The sequence below is a fragment of the Trichosurus vulpecula genome, chromosome 4 (assembly GCF_011100635.1).
Source record: "Trichosurus vulpecula isolate mTriVul1 chromosome 4, mTriVul1.pri, whole genome shotgun sequence".
Classification (NCBI taxonomy): domain Eukaryota; kingdom Metazoa; phylum Chordata; class Mammalia; order Diprotodontia; family Phalangeridae; genus Trichosurus; species Trichosurus vulpecula.
The window spans coordinates 433535838-433552839 of record NC_050576.1 but is presented as its reverse complement, the minus strand read 5'-3'; the positions used below and the strand labels follow the sequence as shown (position 1 = coordinate 433552839).

Here is a 17002-nt window from a genome sequence, read left to right as displayed (position 1 = left end):
TCCTCAACTGAAATGACTTCGGTATTTTTGGTCTTTATTCTTCTGCATACATGCTATGATCCCCCCACTGATAAAAGGCAACCTCCTCAGAGACAGGACTGCTTAATTTGGGTCTTTGGATGCCCAGAATCTAGCACCTAGAAGCAATTAATAAATGTTGGTCAAATTAAACTGAAATAAAATTACCTAGGCAAGGAAGAAAGAGTATATATCCCATTTCATTCATTCCCTTTAACACACATGTGCACATACACACAACCACACAATATGATTATACACACTGGCATATATGGGGGTAGGGGTGTGTATATATGCGAGTGGGTGTATATGTACATGTACATATATTTGTATATATTTATGTATGTAATTATATTAGCTAGTACCTAATCCATGCTGGGCACTGTGCTAAGGTCTTTACAATTAACTCATGTATACACACACACACACACACACACACACACACACACACACATTTCTGTACGTATACACAGATGCACATGTATCTACACTATACTATATATATATACATTATATGAGACTGTGACATATATGCTGTATATAATATGCATACATGTATACATGCCAGTGTATATGCCCCTTTGAAACAAGCTAAGGTCAGATTAGCGTGAATAACAATTCTCACTAATGGTCCTATTATTCCAGTCCTCACCGCACATTCCCATTGGGCTGAAATCAATGACCATATTTCACATATAATTATAACTTGGAATATGGGAATTAGAATAAGGCAATCACTCTCCTGGTTCATTATCTGCATTCCATAGGACTTAGCTACAGAAATACACATTGTACATATTTCTGTATGTAAAGGGCAGGTAGGGGGTGCAGAGGATAGAATGTTGGACTCATCTTCCTGAGTTCAAATTTGACCTCAGAAAATTTACTAGATGTGTGATCCTGAACAAGGTACTTCACCCAGTTTGCCTCATATGTAAAATGAGCTAGAGAGGGAAATGGCAAACCTCTCCAGCATCTCTGCCAAGACAGCACCAAAAGGGATCATAGAGAGTCTGGTATAACTCAGCAACAACCATTACAACTACATGTCTATGTGCATGTTTATGAGGATTGCTTTATCCTGCAGAGGATTGTCCTGGGCAGAGGGTAAATAAGACCCATGGATCCCCTGGTTTTACATAACTTAGATCAAAGAAGAATGGAAACATCCTGAGGACAGGGACTGGTTCATCTGGCTTGTGTCCCCATAAAGCAAGCTCTTAAAAGCTCCTGATTGAATGGGGAGGGGGGGGGGGAAAGCTGAGGAACATCCAAGGAAAACTGGATCCAAAGTCCAGGACATTTGAAAGCAAACATTAACCTCATTCCACCCCCTCTACCCACCCACCTCAAACTCATGCACATGCACACGCACATGTACACACACACACACACAAATACACATATACACACATGTATACACACATGTGTGCACACACACCCATATGCACAAAGACACAACACACATATACACCTGCACGAACAAAAGATACATATATACACAATAAACATACACATGCATGTATACATGTATACATATACACACATTGACTTAGACACACATATTTGAACTTGCTTCTAATTTCAGATTCTAAGACAAAGGGACAAGAAGTTGCCTCCTGATGTGGCCATACGTGCTGGGCAGGGCTGGTGTGTCCCCACCGCATGTGCATGCTTAGTGGGGCTGTTTCCTTCTGATCCTTTTCACCACACCACAGTCTTTATTCATAATCCTATGCCTTTGATTTTCCAGTTTCTTGTGAGCGGATAATTGAACCCTGTGCTGCCCCAAGACTCTCCATAAAGCACCTCCTTGGCACATAAATCTCTGGGAAAAGGAAGCCAAGGCATTCAGAAAAATTATGGCTAATGAATACTTGATCACTCCACATGTACTGTAGTCGTTCAGTTTTCTTGTCCGTTTGTAATGATGTACAAGAGGCTCCTTCTCTCATCAGGAAAAGCACTTCAATTATGTGTTCTTGGAAAAAGAAATGTGGAAATTGTCTTCTTTTCAAAAGGCAGAATTAGCCCCATTTTAGAGCTGAAAGCCTGCCAGGAAATATGTGTGTGTATGTGTGTGTATTTTCTTCTTTTTTTTTTTTGCTCCTAGTCAGCTGTGTCAAGCTGGCACCTCACAATTGCCCTGGCTCATCCCACTTTTTGACCCCCAAAGAATGAGCAAAGGGCCCTCCACCTTTTTTCGGTTTGATATAAATGGCAGCCAGAGATGAGCTAAAGCTCACTCTCACTAGGGTGGTTCTCCAAAGTATCTGAACTACTTCAGCCGAAGGCTAAAGGTGACTAGGCCATCTTTGTATGTATGTGTATGTGTTCATGAGTGTGAGGGGTGCGAGTGAAAGAGTGAGTGAGTGAGAAAGAGAGGAGGGGAGGAGAGAGGAGGGGAGGGAGGGGAAGGAGAGGGAAGAAAGGCAGCACTAAGAGGCCTGGCTTCATCATCTGAGGAGCTGGGTTTGAATCCCCATCCTTCCCTCAATGGCTGTGGGACACTAGTCCCCTGTGAAGCTCTGCTGCAGATGCAGGTCTCCCATGGAGTGAACTGAATTCTCCCCCACTCCACGCTCAGCTCCCTGGGGCTGGTCCAGTGTTCTGGGACTAAACAAAGGTAGTCACCTTCCTCTTCCATATACAAATACTCCTTAGAGAGTGTTTCTCTTTCCCAGGCTCCAAAGCCCCCATCCTCTTGTTTTGATCTTCTCAGCCTAGCCCAGGGTCCCAATGGACCACTTTAAGGTACTTAATGCCTAGTGACTGTCTGATTGATTCTTTTAGATTGAATCACAGAATCTCTGAGCAGGCTGGACCTCAGAGGCAGCATTTTGCCCTGCAACTTAATCACCAGATCCAATGACTTTATCTGAGTCGTTTTTATAAATGTGGACACAGTCAGGAAGCCTCACCCTGTGGATGCTTCACAGGAATCCATAACATGGCTCTTTCCTGCTTTTCCTCTGATGTCTCTGAGAGTCCCTGTTCTGTCTTCTTTGTTGGGTCTTCAGCCAGGTCATGCTCACTGCTGGTGGATGTCCCTTATCAGTCCTATCTTTACTCCTTTCTCTCTCTCTCTCTCTCTCTCTCTCTCTCTCTCTCTCTCTCTCTCTCTCTCTCTCTCTCTCTCTCTCTCTCTCTCTCTCTCTGTCTCTCTCTCTGTCTCTCTCTCTCTGTCTCTCTCTCTATATCTTACTTGGTGATCTTATCAGCTCCCATGGGCTCATTCTATGACATGCTAAGCTTAGCACAGTGCATGGCACACTATAGGCACTAAATACTTACTATTATCTGAAGACCCAGTTAGAATTGCTCTCCTGAGCTCTAGCTACCCATCACCAGTGATTTCTCAGTCATCTCAAAGTGGGCATTCAGCAGGCATCTCAAATTCAACATATCCAAAACAGAAATAAGTATATCTCCACCCCATACCAGACTCAGCCCACCTCTACACTTCCCTAGTCTTCAAGGTCAAGGGTACCATCCAAGGCCCAGTCACCCAGGCTGGTAACCTTGATGCCTCCCTGATTCTTGACTCTCACACATACACCCCAAATATGCTGCCAAGGCTTCTCAATTCAACCTTTGCGCTATCCATCCTATATGCCATCTTCTCTCCTTTGGCACTGCTGCTACCTTGGCATGGGCTTTCATCACCAATCCACCTATGTTTCCTCATATGTGAAATGTGGATAAGAACCTTTGTCTCCCCTACTTCAGAGTTCTTATGGGCAACAAAAGATTGGAAGAACCAGGGAACTATTACTTACTAGCTTCTTCCAAGTTGGTAATATGCCTACATCATTTAATCATTGTAATTTTGAAATAATATCTTTAATATTTGTATCCACAATTTACACATACATGAAATTATAACACCAACAATTAGATGTTAATTTCTGCACACATTGATTTTAATGTATATGATTACTCTCTACCTATGTATAATTCATTTGTATTCATGGGTACACATGCACACATTCATACTCACATACACACTCTCTCTCTCTACTTTAGTAAAACCCCTCCAGATTATATTATATTGTAGGCGGGAATTTTTGTTTCTTATTGACTGCACTATGATCCATCACTCCTGGGAGCTGCATGTGAGATTGTTCAGCAGTTTTGGGAGTTCCACTTTCTAGAAATGCCCTTACATGCCAGCATGGAAAAGTCCCAGGACTAACATCCCAGGAATTGGTACTTGGGACACCAAGACCAAGAAGGAAAGAGGGATTACTTTATCAGATGATGATGCCATGTGGTCACAACCAGAGTCATAGCAGTGCACCCAACCCTGGCAAGGGGAACAAGAAGGCCATGCCTAAACCCCCTCCCAAGATGGGCATGCACTAAACACCTTTCCCCCCAAACCAGTGGTTTCTATCCAACGGGCTCTTGGATGATGGCCTGAAAATGACACCAATCACCCTGAACCAACACGCAAATTGGTTTTCGGTTTTACTATATCCCTCCACACATCACTTTCCATAATGAAGGTAAATTTTTGTTTTCAAGTTTTTCACGGGAAATGGAACCAGGTTCATTGATGGTTAACCCAATGTGTTTCACCTGACACATGCCAGTTTTTGTTTGAGTCACCAGGGGCCTTGCTCGGCAATTCATGAGATTGACAATTAATAAGCAGGGTGAGGGTTTAGCTCAATAAATACCACTCACACAAGCATGTAATACCCTTGTGTGACAGGCCCATGAATCACACTGGATTTCTGGGATTTCAACAGGCAACCAAGCTAAGAGTCTAAGAAATTTTGCTTTGGAACAAATTGTGTTAAACAAACTAGTGGGATACGGATAGAAGACTCCTCCTCTCTAGGCAAGGGCAAAATTGAGAGCATGGGGACAAAAAACTCTGTCTTAAAGATCTATCTGAGCATCCTGGTTGATGGTACATACTGATACCATCAACAGGCATCACTATACAAATTTGCCAGCCAGTATGAGTTGGTTATGTATCTTTCATAATAGGCTTTGGCCGGGGGTGGGGTGGGGGAGATGTGCACAATGACTGTAAGGTATTGTTCTTGGCCTCGAGGAGCTTAGAGTCCAGTGAAGAAGACAAACCACAGGCAGGTCAGATTGCATCATGATCCTACTCAATGAACTCTAATGACTCCCTATTACTCACAAAGTTGGCTATCAGATTTTTTACTTGTGACCTTTCCTTCTTTCCTATCTGTCCAGTTTTCTTAGACTCTACTCCCATTCCCATACTCTTCCATCCAGTGACATTGGCCTCCTTGCCATCCTCAGAGATGACACACTCTCCAACTACCTCTTGGTTGTTTCCCCAGCTGTCCACCATGCCTAGAATACTCCCCCTCTTCACCTCATCCTACTGGCTTCCCTGACTTGCTTCAAGATTCAGGTCTAACCCCACCTTTTGCAGGAGGTCTTTCCATCTGCTCCTCCCCCTGCTAGGACCTTCCCTCTGAGATCACTTATCACTCCCTTACCCTCTACATACCTTACACATACATAGTTATTTACATAGGGTCATATCCATCAGAATGTAATGTCCTTGAGGTCAGGAGCCATGCGACTGACTTTTTTTGAATCTCCTTTTCTTAGTGCGGTACCTGGCACAGCCTAAGCATTTGACATATGTTTGTTGACTGATGGAAGTGAACTCTTAAACAACTAGAAAGCATTTCAATTCAACCCAATCAAACATTTATTAAGCACCTGTCATGTACCAAGAAATGGGATAGGTCCTGGGGACACAAAACAGCTAAAACAACAGTGCTTGCCATCAAGGGACTCACTATTATTGGCTGCAATCTCTATAGTCTCTACACAGGCACATTGACTGAGAACTGGAAGATCTTAGACATCACCCCATTCAACATCCTAATTTTACAGGTGAAAAAAGAAACCACATCCAGAAACACTAAATGATTTGGTCAGTCCCCCAAGTCATACATAGGAGAGCTAGGGTATGAGCCCAGAACCTCAGATTTGGGCACGGTGCTCCTTCCATTACTCTTCAGGGTTAGCAACAGGAGCTAATTAGTGACTGTGGCTCACTGGGTAAGAAGGAGCCAGGCAGGGCCTATTTGGTCCGTGGGGGTAAAACCAGGAGAACATGTTAAAGCTGCAAAGAGAGAAAAGTGAGCTCAGTCACTTCCTAATAATTAGGGCTTATTCCTAATTCTCTTCCCAAGGTGGGGAGGCCTTCATTGAGAGGTAGAATCAGAGAATCCTGGGATTGAGAGATGGAAAGTACCTCAGGGGCCACTGAGTCCGACTCCTTCATTTTATAAATGAGAAAACTGGTACCAAAAAAAGTCAAATGACTGCCTAAAAGTCACAAAAATGGTGAACTTAAAATGTAGGATTTTAACCAAGGTCCCTTGCCTCCAGAGAACCCCCCATCTTGCCCCTGATGAGTTCAACCTCCTTGAGATCCTCAAGAAAATGTTATGTAACTACTTATCTAATATGTGGGGATTCCCTTTCTGTTATGGGTTGGACCAGATGGCTGGTGAGGTCTCTTCCAGCTCTCATATTCTGTGATTCTGTGACTCTGTGAGGAGGGTGCTAATTAAACTATGGGCACAGGCTTGAGTCCCCATATGGTCCAGTAGTTTTGTTTTGTTTTGTTTTGTTTCCCCCTTCTCTAGATGAAAGAAGTCTCAGGGAGAGTATGGTAGATTTCTTCAAGTATCTTATCTTCTATATAGAAGTGGGTTTAGATGACTTGGCCCAGAAGCCAGAACTAGGATCAAGGGTCATGAAAAACATTCCCATCCAAGCCATGTGAGAGCAGAATGGGCAGCCCAGGTGTTCATGAGCTCTTTCACACAAGGGAGTTCCAGTGGATGATCATTGGTCAGGTTGTGGAAGAGAGAAATTTTGTTCACATATGGTTTCATCTAGGTGACTACTAAAGTCCTGTCTAACTCGGAAAGTCTATGTGTTTCTCTCTCTTATGGAAAGTCCTACCTTGGTCTATTTGTGGAATTACAAATATGAAAGGAGAGCTGAATGATGACCTAGTAATATGGTATCATATATGGTATCATTACATCATGAGATGGGCACTGAATTCTAAGTAGCATCTTCCCATTTGCTGTTTCTAGCCACCAAAAAGCCATTGTAAATTACTATTCCGTTGAAGGGACTGAACTTCTCACACTCATCTCTGCAACCTCCATAGCCCCAAAATTGCAATATCAGGAAAAGAATTAATGGATACTCTAGAAAAGCCTGTTCACTCATATCTTGACCTTAGCTAAAGTATGAGGAGAAAACAATCTTCTCAACTTTACTTTTATTCAATGGATGAAACCATGAATTTAACATATAAAGATGGGGCAGGTGAGTCCAGGATACTCTAGAGGTATGCCTGGAATGCCATGTACTTCCATGCTAAGACACAGAAGACTTACAAAATCAGAGGATTCCAGGTTCAGCAGGGACTCCAGCAATCATTGCCTCCAACCCCTTCATTTATAGATAAGAAAGAAGGGTGGAGCTTGGAGAAGGGCAGTATCTTGCCCAAAGTTGCACTGCTATTTTATGGCAGAGGAAGGAGCAGAACCCATGTCTTCTGACTCTTCGTCTAATGCTTTATACCATTCACTGCCTCTTTCCCAATCGTGCAAGGACATCATCATCTCAGTTAGCAAAGTGCAGCCTACTAGAAGTCTAGTCATTAATTGGGAAGAGCAGTGGGTGCCTTTTTTGAGCAATGTGTAAAATTTCTCCTCAGTCTGCCTAGTGTAGGAGGCTGTCACCTCTCGTTATACATCACCATGAAGTCCTGAGGTGAAAGTCCAGGTCCGTGTACCAGTCACTGCTTTTATTCTCTCCTGTTTCTGTGAAACAACTGGTAGAAGCAGATGTGACCTCTGCAGAACAGAGCCAATTGCTGTCCTTTTTGTACTTTGCTAAGAAAGGGTCCATCATCTACTTCTTTGCAGTCTTGTTGGTATGACCTCTGCTCTTTTTTGTTTCAGCTGGAGCCTCAGGTCTGACATCACCCTGACTCCTTCCACTCTTCTCCCATCGTCCTTCTAACACTCTGCACGTCAGATGAAGAGGCAAGTGACTATCACAAACCAAGGTACTTCCCATGACTTCAGACACAACTTTTCTTCCACCCCCAATTCAGGGCTTCATACAATGTTTAGCCAGAACAAAGTTCTGTGCCAATGGCCTGCTCTTTACTTCCATTTTGTAGAGGCTAAATCCTGACCGCAAAGTAATGGTAGCTTTTTTCATTAACCTTCCATGCTTCCCTCACACAATCCCCTTTCCATAAATAACTTCTTAAACTCTACTCTGGTTGTTCTTTCTTGTCTTCATGTAAGAGTATTCCAAAGGATAGGGGAGGTACATAGTCCATCCAATGGTGCAGATCACACACCATCCGTGCCTGCTCAACCTGAGAAACTTTTACTCATGCCATCCCAGAAGGTCCACATTGGGTCCAAACAAGATGTTGAGAGCTTTCATACATTCTCTCAACATTTCCCAGATATTAATGAAGAAAACAGTCCATATATATATATATATATATATATATATATATATATATATATATATATATATATTCCTTGTCCCTTGGAATTTCCATGTGACTGGTCTATCCAACATTTTTTTTTTTCCGATCACATCCTACACCTGCTTCTACATAATTCCTCATTTCTAATATGTTGACTCCTACCATGTCTCCCATTTTGGATGACACTTGATTTCAATTCTTAAAAACTATAAAATTCCATGACTCACTGGCATACACCATCACAGGATAAGGCCTTTTTCTTTTTTTCTTTTAGGTCCCGAGTCACTCCTCCTAACCCTGATCTTCAAGTCAGCCAACTTCCTACACTGATGATATAGACTGAAACCTTCTATAAGACAAGTAGTATCAGAGTTACCTCGGCCACCAAGAGTAGAGGTGATGTGTTAAGGGTTAGTAAATATCAGAACAATACTTGAGCCTAGTTCTTCTTGAATCCAAATCCAGTCACTAACTAACACACCATGCTGCCTCTTCACAGGAAAAAAAAAATGTGCCAATAAATATATCAGCCTTCATAATATGCTACTAGAAACACACACCCAAGTGTAGTTTTGTCTTTGCCCTATAGGAGACCCTGCACTGAGGATTCTTTGAAACCTGGGCCACTCCACACAACATAATCAGAAGAATCTTAGTGCCAAAATCCCAATTCTTTGTTTCAGGGAGATGCTGGAGAGATTATCAAACTTGTGCACAACTTATGAAAGACAATCCTTCTGCTCTCCTCCCCACAAAACTGGACACAGCTCATTGGTCATGTTCATTCTCTTCCTGAGCTCAATCCTTATGGACAGAAGAGGCCAAATCATGACAAAAAGCTGCCCTCCAGGTCCAGACCATGAGAGGCTTATTCGATGGCAGCAGGACAGTGACTTTGTACAGGTGATATGAGATCAGGGTCAAATCTACTCAATCTTGCTGCCTCCATCATTCCTCTCTGTGAATGAGTGGATGTATATAATATGAGTGTCCCTGAGTGTGTGAATATGTATGAGATGTGCTTACATGTATGACTGTTTATGAGTGTATGAGTGTGAGCAGAGATGCCTTTGGCCTCTGCTTCTTCTGTCTCCTGCTCTCTAGACACGTGTTTTATTGTCTGCTTAATCCATATAAGACAAGAGTTCTTACTTTCTGGTCTCATGGACCTCTCAGGGTTTGGGGATAGATTTCAAGTATCTATGAAGTTGGAATGGGAAATTTTATATATGCAAACATATTTACAGTATATATATATATATATATATATATATATATATATATATATATATATATATATATACATACATATATATATGCGCACATATACAAATAACATGTATATATAGAGAGATTATATATAATATACACACATACATATATATCTGTATTTTTCAATATAAATTTGTAATCTTATGTATTTTATTTTATGCATTTAGCAACATTATTCTGAGAATGAGACTACATGCTTCACCAGACTGCCTAAAGCAGGGAGGAAAAAAAAAGAAGTTAAGAACCCCTATTGAAGTGATCCAGTGGAGAGTTCAATAAAAGCAAAGGGGGCAAGGAGAATTGCAACTTTCCCAGCAATGTCTGAACTCTGCCATCAGATCTGGCCAATACATCTGCACAGCAAGGCAGCTGTGGGAAGGCAGGGACAAAGAATTGCATAACAAACCATATGTTGTGATTTCCCATCTTCAAAAGTGATTGTCTTAATGAGAGGCTGTGGAATCATGAATTCAAAGCCAGATTTCATGACTTCAGTCACCAGCATCTTTTTCACTATGAAGTAAGATGATTAGTGAATGAAGAAGTTTACAAGGAAACTTTTCATTTAAAAAAAAAAAGGCATATATGCTTTGAGATGGTATTATACAACATATAATCATTTAAATCTGTAAATATAGTCTACATATTCTACTCACTTATTTATATATTCGACACAACATATTTCAGTACAATGCGTATATATGTATATATGTAATATACATGTGTGTGTATAAAAGATATATGTGAATTTCTCCATCCTTGCTGTAAATTGGCAAGGTTCAGAGAATCTGTTTTAGCAGCCCTTCTTAAAGAGGACAAACAGACCAAGCTGGTGACAGAGGGAGGTAGAGTTCCTTCTGTTTGCTTGTCGAGGGGAAGGAGGTGACTGAAGATTCTAAATTGCGAGCTACCACAAAGTGATGTCACAGCCACAACCAGAAGCTCAGAAGTTCACAGAAGTCATCTGATCCAACCTAACCAACCAACCAATAATCCAACAAGCCAGTCACACAGTGATTGACAGAGGCATGACATATTATGAAACAAAAATCCTTACCCTCAAGGAACTTACATTTTAAATAACATGCAAGTCAAGTATAGACAACAGACATTTATTATAGGTATACGTAGATTTTTTTCAAAAAATATACCAAGTAAATACAAGATAATTTGGAGGGGGAGGGTATCTATTTCTTGGGTGAGAGAGGAGGACCAGGAAAGGTTAGAGGAAGACATTGAAAAAACTTAATCTTTCTGGGTTTAAATTTCTCAATCTGTAAATGGGGACACTATAGCCTGCCCTCCCTAGATGTGGGATTTAATAAATTCACGTGGAAAAACATGGACTTTTTTATTTAAGTTTTCACACTTAAAAACTGTTTCTGCTGTCTGAGAGGACAGAAGTAGTCGAATGCTTAGCTCTTGCATGGGGCTCCCTGGAAACTCCATACAGATCAATGTTTCTACAACAAAAGTATTTTCTTTCCTTCCAAATAGGAACTGGTAGATATTTTTTTTTTCAACTTGGCTTTGATATCTTTAGGGTACTGGGGAACGGCAGTAGGGGGAGGGTAGGGAAAAACTCAAGAACTGAAAGTCCTAGAACCAGTCTTGCAACTGGGCTCCATCCTATGGTTTAGGGTAATATGGAAAGGATGTGCCATGGACTTCTGCTGGTTATGTGTGCTGCGTGCCCAGTGTGCATGCATGCACACACACACACACACTCATACACATCATCTATTAACAATCCCAGCCTTCAGACACAGCAGTGATCTCACACGGGCTTGATGACATTGCATTAAAAAGGTTTAGTCCTATTGAGATATCCATATTCCAAGAGCAATAAGAAAATAAATAGAACACACAATTAAAGATAAGCTTCTCCCTTCTCCCTCCTTATCTTCAGCCACCCCACCCCAGGGAAAGGGCAGGAAGGAGTGAAGAGAGTTCAGGCCAAATACCCCATCACAGGGATTACTGTTTTGTGCCTCCAATGTTCTTAACAGGAATTACCTCCAATTTGGCACACAACATTTTTCATTAAGGTCACGGTTCCCGGGCGTGACTCTGGGGCAGCTAAGGTAAGGAGTGTTTGGTACAAACATGGAAACTTCAGAGCACTCTTCCTAATGGAAGCCTAGTGCAGCAAGCCCCAGGTAGGCCTTCTTCTGGGAAGCCAGGGAGTGGGCAGGGCAGAGGACCGAGAACCTGCATGGCTCTTTGCTATATAGATGTGCCTACAGAGGCTCTGTCTCAGAAGAAGCCTGGTGCTAGCACCGGTGACCCAGCCTCTCTCTTGGCAGTGATAGTGGGAATTTGTAGAGCATGGTGGGGTGTGGGAGAGAAAGTCCAGGACTGAGCATCTGAATGACCCAAGTCCAAATCCAGCACCTGAAACTTATCAGCCATTGAACCCTGGGCAAGAACTTTGAGCAGCTGCCTATTGCCTCTGGTATAAAATAGAAGCTCCTTCACAGTCTGGTGCCAAGCTACATTGATCCCTCCCTGTATAACAAATGAATTCCTCTCCTGTGTTCCCAGAGCACAATGTCCCATTGTCCACCTGTGTGCCTCTACACAGGCTGTGCCCCACACCTGGAATGCCCTCCCTTCTTAATTTTCCTTCCGAAGCCCTGGGTTGGTCAAAGGCCCAGTTCAGACGCCATATCCTACATGAGGCATATGAAGACATTCCCCATTCATAGCCTCCTAGATCTCAAGGCAGATGGGACCTCAGAGGACAGCTAGTGCACCCTCCCTCACTCCCAACCCTGCCATTATATACATGAGAAAACTGAGATCTTGGCAATTAATTTGGCCTGTCCCAAGTCAATGGGTATTAGACCTCAAAGGCGGTATTTTGAACCCAGCCCTCTGACTCCTGAGGCAGGGCTTGTTTTCCCATGCCACATTTTTAGTGCCTTGCTTGCTGCTGGAACTTAATAAGTGCTTAATGAATGCCCAAACCAGGTCAATTTGCCTCTTTCCCTCCCTGATGATGAGAGGGACCAACCGTTGCTCTCTGCAGACACAGATGACAAAGTCCATCAGAAATTGCGTGACCAAGGGCACTCGAGTCAAGCCCCCTATTTCTTCTTCGAGCCATTCATGATTGTGCATCAGCTTTTGGAAGAAGCCTGTGGCTCGGTAGAACCCAACATGTCCCCAAGAATAAGTCAGTCCTTTCCCAGAATGAGTCATCTCAGCACCTCATCTCAGGACAAGCAGGAAGGAAAACAAGGAAGGCAGAACCCAATGAGGCCATTTCAGGTCAAAGAGAAAGTCTGCTCCCAGGCAGTGATTGAGCTGAATGACAGCCTCAAATGGGACCAAATCAGGCCTGGCCTTGAGGCTGGGGAGAGAATGGAAGAACAGGAGATGAGAAGGGTTGGGAGGAGCTGAAGGACTCAACAAATGAGGGGCATTTGGGAGAATCAAATGGGCCCTGACAGCCAAGCAAACACCACGCGGGCCTGTGAGAAATGTTCCCAAAGGATCCGAGTGGCATCGGAAAGCACCGCTGCCATCTCCCTGAGAACAGAGTGAACTCATCCTGCTAATTGGTCAAGCAGAATGCAGAGCAGAATGATGAAGCTCTGCTGTTGTGTGGGCAATTAGGACTGATGAGGATGAGGACAGAGGAATCGGTAGAGGCCTCTACAAGGTTGCAATCTGTTGATCTACTACATCTAGCTACTGCCTTCAATGACAAACCATGTACTTAGCACAGAGCCCAATGGATAGTAGGTGCTTAATAAATGTTTATGGACTGAATGACTCACTTGGAAGAGCCTAGGGAGACTTAAATCTGAAATGTTCCCCTTGAAGTGGACATAGGGGACCACAGAAAGAAGGCAATAGTTCACACTTGCATCTGTTACGGCATGTGTGGAAAGGTCCCAGTGAAGGCTGGACACAAGAAGGCTTCAGTAGGAGTCATGGGATGACAAGGTAAATGAAGTTCTAGTCCCCCAGAAGCACCAGCTGCCAATGACCCTGACTTAGTCTTTGCTAGGGACAGCAATTCTGGCAGGCACAGCCCTGACATCCCAGGAAAACCTCACGTGGCAGTCTGCTGCTTCTCACCACATTCAGAATCAGGGTCAGATGCCAAATTAGGTGGCAGGCTCTCTCCAGTGAAAACCCCCTCAATCTAGCACAGTTGGGATTTCTTTCTCTCTCCTGTCCATACCCTGATGTTTATCAGAACCACAAACCTTTCATTTGTTTCAACACATCTGCCAGGCACCATGCTCAGCACTAGGTTAAAAAGACCAAGAAGAAAGCAGTGTCTGAGCCCAAAGACTTACATTCTAAAGGGGGAATTTCTCCATTCTCAGAAGACACATCACAGAACATTAGAGCTGGGCAGGAGCTTAAGGACCATCTACATCAAAGCTAGTTCCTGAGGGCTGCAGAAGGGAATGGCATTACTCTCCATACATCTGTCACACTGTCCCATATGGACTAATTTTTTTTTCAACTCTTCCCTGATAGCAGATACAATTTCCTTTCTGCTGTTCCAATTGGCTTATGATGTCACTGTTTATAAACAAAGCATGCTCATCTTGGTACATGGTGTGAGATGTTGTTTAATGCCAAACTTCTGCCACAGAAGACAAACAGAGAAAGAGACAGAGACAGAGAGAGAGACTTAGATAGAGAAAGACACAGAGACAGCCAGAGACAAGGACAGACAGAGACAGAGCCTTGGAGCACACCTGTCCAGAGGGGTAGGACATGGAAAATTAAATAAAGGACACAGTGACAGGTGTCAGACCCATGGGAGAAAGCTGAGGATAGAGCCACATCATGAAGACCTTGAGAAAAGAGCACCAAGAAGAAGAACGTGATCAACAGGGCCAGCTTCTCCGGAGAGGTCGAGAAGTCTGAAAACTGGGAAAAGGTTAGATCTTGCAAATTCAGGAAACATGGGTCACTTTGCAGACAGTGGTCTTAATCAAGTGGAGAGAGGGAGGTCAGAAGGCCTCCACAAATGCTATAGAAATGAAGTGATAGTGAGGAAGTAGATTCAGGGAGGGTAGATGGCCTTTCTCCCCAGTGGTTTTCCCAAAGTAATCTGCCTAAAGCCTGGTTCAGACAGTATCACCCCCTGCCCCTAAACCTTCAGAAGTTCCCCAATGTGTTGAGGTTCTAGGCCCTACAATACAATACAACCATTTGAACCTGACATACAAGACTTTACAATCTTACCCCATCTTTTTTACTACAAAAGTGAGTCAGTAAGGAAGGTGAATTTCAGCAGTACCTTCAAAACTATATTGCTGCAGAGATGGCATCAAAAATGTTGCCAACTTTGTAATGGAGAAACTATTAGTAATTACATACGCAGACCTAGCTCAGAGAGCATATAGTGATGCTTAAATGGAAAACAATATTTGGGAAAAATGAATATTCACCTTCATTTCTTGACTCTCCCAGCATTTCTTTCATTCCTCCTCTGGCCTAATACAATTATTTGCCTAAAGAGGTTAGTAATCAATCTTCATGTACTGATTGCTGAAGGATTGGCCAAAAGTCATGCTGCCTTTGGACCCTCTTTCCTTCTACCAATGGTTATCATGGCACATAATCACCAACACAGAGAACAGACAAATGGACAGAAATGCTGTACAAACCCTGTTTCCATAGGTAACCAGAGTAACCATGGGGCCTTAATATAGATCTGACAATTACAAACTGGAAATAGAAAATGGGAGTCATGGATTGGTAGGCAACCCCAGCAAACTCACTCTCCCCCCCCACCCCTGCTCCCTGCATGAGTCTTTGTCTGACTGTCTCTCAGGTCAATTGAGAAATCATAAAAAAGTCTTAACAAATTAGACTGAGGTTCTGCTCCAAAATTATAAATTAAGCACAAGAAAGAGAGAGGAGAGGGAAGAGGGAATGAAAAAGGGAGGAGGGGAGGGCTACCTCCCATATCAACCAAACCAAGTATCCTCTTCTTGAGGATGGTGCCCCCAAAGTGTTGCTGGCTGCATCGAAAGCCAGGTATTGGTAAGGTAACCATCACACGGGCAGAAGTTAAAACCAAAAGCCATTCAGAAATGGGCAAAGGCAACCATACTCATGGTCAGCAACGGACAATTACTGGACGAGTCCCATAATGCGCCAAAGGCCTGGGAGGATTGATCCAGGGGAGGAGAGAAGAGAACATGGACTGAGTTGAATGCTGATCTCTGCACATAGCAGATGCTTTCTATGTGGTTGCTGAATTGTGTGTTCCAAGAAGCTTCAACATAAGATTCAGAAGTTACAACATTTGCCAAAGGCAAAAAAAAAACAAAGGGATTGAGTGACATTGCACAGAAAATAAAGGAAGAGCAACACTGGAAACCAGACTAGAAGCTGACCTGCAGGTTTGTGTTCACTTGTCTGCGGGCCCAAGTCCCTTAGCTGCTGGATCCTGTCTGTCCGTTGCCTGGCTTGTCCTCCCTGCCCCTGTCTGGATAAAGGAGAGTGGAGCATGGATTCTTCCACTCAATATGAAAACCTGCTACCTGCACCAAGGAAGGTAACCACTGGCCCTGCCACCATGAGAAGCTTTCCTCTTGACACTCTAAAGAGCCAGGGAGGAAACCAGGGAAAGCACAGAGCTAGGCTGCCAGAAGAACAGCCTCCTCAGGACGCCCGAGGTTGGTGACGCTGGGTGCTTTGGAAACAGCGGGCTGATGATACGCTGCCAGATCCACATTTGGCTCCTTCCTGACTCTCCTCCTCTGAGGCACCAGCGCGCCTCAGCTCCTTCCTCTGCGTTCAAGGCTTCCTTTTCCTGGTGGAGGTGTGGGACAACAAATCTCCTTCCAACGCTGGAGCAGGCCTGCTCGCCTTGCCTGGCATCTGTCACCGCCAAAAGAGACAGTGTGGTTGGCTTCCAAGGTTAGCAGATCTGCAGAAATTCAGCAGAGATGCGCAGGGTGCTGGGTGTTCATATTTTCTTGCAAACGTGAGCCACCGTTAGGGAAAATTGCACACTTTTTTTTCCCTCACAAGAAGGTTTGCTTCAACCTGCTCCTGTGAACCAAGGAGCCGCACCATGGTCATGTGTCCCCGGTGCTTAGGTGGGCCAGACAATAGCCCCAGCAAGGGAGCATGGGATGTCTAGGTCCCATTAATAAGAAGATGAAAAAGTGCAGTGTTCCATGTTCT

The 17002-nt window shown here is 43.5% G+C and overlaps 1 protein-coding gene across 1 annotated transcript in view; it reads right to left on the bottom strand.

The window, feature by feature from the left end:
- The window catches only part of LOC118846457 (LIM domain containing preferred translocation partner in lipoma), a 507446-nt gene that overhangs the window by 184883 nt on the left and 305561 nt on the right, over positions 1 to 17002 (bottom strand). The gene's annotated exons all lie outside the window — the stretch shown is intronic.